General features: G+C 36.0%; 1 pseudogene; it reads left to right on the forward strand.

Moving 5' to 3' along the window:
- Positions 1-452: 452 nt before the first annotated feature.
- Positions 453-556, forward strand: LOC141457377 (U2 spliceosomal RNA; annotated as a pseudogene).
- Positions 557-2,973: the final 2,417 nt, after the last annotated feature.

Here is a 2,973-nt window from a genome sequence, read left to right on the forward strand (position 1 = left end):
TTAGCTAAGACAGGGGTCGGCAACCCGCGGCTCGCGAGCCGCGTGTGGCTCTTTTATCCAAATTTTGTGGCTCTTCAGCCTGTCCAAAATAAATTGTATATTTCAATTTTATTGAAACAAATGCAAATTTCATTTATTTAAATGAAGATATTTTTTCACAAAGAATTTTAAATGTGATAGGTTTGAACTTGAATAGAATTATATTAAAATACAGTACGTAATATATAGAACTGCCGCCATTTTCGTTCAAACACAGGTTTAGTTATTATTTATTTGTTTATTTACTTTGCAATATGTGAAAATAAATATATAAAACATTTAAATGTTATTAAATATCATAAAATAATAATTTGTGAATACAAATGATCTACAGAGTTGTTCACACTACCATCCTTGCGGCTCTTGGTAAGATTTATTAAAATTATTTAAGGAAAAATGGCTCTCTACTTAAAATAGGTTGCCGACCCCTGAGCTAAGATCAAAGTATAGTGTCTGTTCTTATCAGCTTAATCTCTGGTACGGTCTCCATAGGGGACCCAGAAAAGCGCCACTATAGCCGAGCGGTTAGAGGCGAGACTTGTGAAGCTAATATGTATTGTGGTACTGGGTTCGATTCCCGGTTTTAGGCCTTGGATTTTATTTAATTGTTAATAAAAGAAATTTACAGTAAAGTATGTTTGCTAGTCGCCTCCGCCCACGACACCTAATTAGTAGTTTGACGTAAAGCCCGCCTGAAAAAAAATAGGCAATTGACCAAGTTGCTTTTGTAGACTGTAAGAGAAAAGCATAAGGAACAACATTGAACGTCTATGGTAGAAATGGAGCTGTGAAAATGGAGCTTTTGAGGCTTTAAGGTCGAGACTATAATCATAAAAAATAAGATGACCCAGTTAAATGTGAGAAAGAAATGGGTATATAAGGGTTAGTTTGCCAATGAGAAACCAACATAAGGATAAGATTGTCCCTGCTCTTTAATTCTGTGACTTGTTTACCTGGATTTCAGAAGAATTGGATCCATTGTTAGTTGGTGGGAAAGAATGTAAAATAAAGACGGCCATATTAAAACGCGTTACAATTTATAAATCTTCTACCAACTGAATTTATTTTCCTCACCAATTTGTGAAAGGCAAACATCTTTTGTAATGTGAAAGAAACAAGCAAGGAAATAACACACAACTCGATAGAACACTAGGTATATTTTTGTAATAAAAATACAAATAAAACTTATATTGCTCACCCCAGCTAGGTTACTCTATAACCTTTTTCTGCACGTTGCTATGTCCATATCGACCCGTCATTACATATCGATCATTTGTCATTACAGCACTTCCCCTAATGACGGCGTCGAGGAAACGAACATTTGGCCGCACTACACGTCCTGAACGGGGTGCCTCTCTATCTTCGCTAGAATGTACATCTTTATCTTCCAATACTTGGGATGCAGTTCCTGCATGTGCAGGTATCTGCTGCTCTTCGTGGCTCATACCAGTCTTTGTTGGACTGTTCGCCTGCTTGTCATCATCTGCCAGCATATAGGCTGGTTTCACACGATCCAAGGAAACAACAATCTCTTGTTGTAATGTGAAAGCCGGCTAGCCTCAGCGGCTATACGTTCGAAGATGTCGTTCACAAAACTGTTCATGATGCTCATGGCTTTGGAAGAAACTCCAGTGTCAGGATGTACTTGTTTCAACACTTTGTAGATATAGATGGCGTAACTTTCCTTCCTCCTGCGTTTCTTCTTCTTGTCACTTTTTCTTCCTCGCTCATGATGATTGATTAATTAATTTTATTTAGTTACCCACCCGCTCAAAATATTAAAATAGTAACTTAATTTCAATCACGTCGGTGGTTACCAATTTTGTAATGTGAAAGAAACAAGCAAGAAAATAACACACAACTCGATAGAACACTAGGTATATTTTTGTAATAAAAATACAAATAAAACTTATATTGCTCACCCCAGCTAGGTTACTCTATAACCTTTTTCTGCACGTTGCTATGTCCATATCGACCCGTCATTACATATCGATCATTTGTCATTACACATCTTTAAGGGACGAAGCGTTTTATCTTAAACACATTTTACTACACTAATACCTCACTTTGCGTCGTGGTTACGTTCCAAAAAAACACGACGCAAATTGAAACGACGCAAAGTGAATTAAGATTTTCTATAGCAAACCATGTAAAGATCGAAGATAGGTTCCAGGGTTACGAAAATGCTACTTTTTAAAAAGAAAATTGAACAAAGTAAACATTTAAAAAGCAAAAATAATATAAAATTTTATTATATACGTATAAAAAACAAAAAAAAAACGTATGTATTCAATTAAAACCAAATTAATTTATGAAAAACAAAATTAAAATTAATCACTGTCTGATGAGTCCATAGTGGCTGTTGTCGTAAGTCGGTTGTGAGTTGGCTATGTATAGCCGTTATCAGTTTATGTATTCCATGAAAATATCGTGCGAGTTGCGAACTCCCTGCAAAACCACTTACCCTTACCCTCCCTTGGGTATAAACTCATGGAATACATAAACTGATAACGGCTGTACATAGTTTTTTTCTCCGAGTAGAACCCGACTAAAATTAGCAAAACAAAGTGAAAATAAAACTGCAAATTGCGTTGATTTTTAGTTAGAAAGGGAGTCCCCGAGTTTTGATGGCATGGCGAAATTAGAAACCAAAGTGTTACCATCTTTTAGAGAAAATGAAAATTTCAATCGAACCCAAAACAACGCAACTTCGAAAATCTAACGACGCAGAGTGAAAATTAGTACTAATTAAGCAGCGACGCAACTTCCAAAAAACGCAAAACGAAACGACGCAAAGCGAGGTATTGGTGTATAGATTAATCTTACTTATAAACTAATCCAAATCTACCAAAACCAGGAATCGAATCCCCCACTATCACAATGCAGCACCACTAGCTGTCCAACTATTTAACTACTGAAATGCTGAACGATTAA

The sequence above is a fragment of the Rhodnius prolixus genome, unplaced genomic scaffold (genome assembly GCF_049639745.1).
Source record: "Rhodnius prolixus isolate KJV_2025 unplaced genomic scaffold, Rpr scaffold_10, whole genome shotgun sequence".
NCBI classification, from domain to species: domain Eukaryota; kingdom Metazoa; phylum Arthropoda; class Insecta; order Hemiptera; family Reduviidae; genus Rhodnius; species Rhodnius prolixus.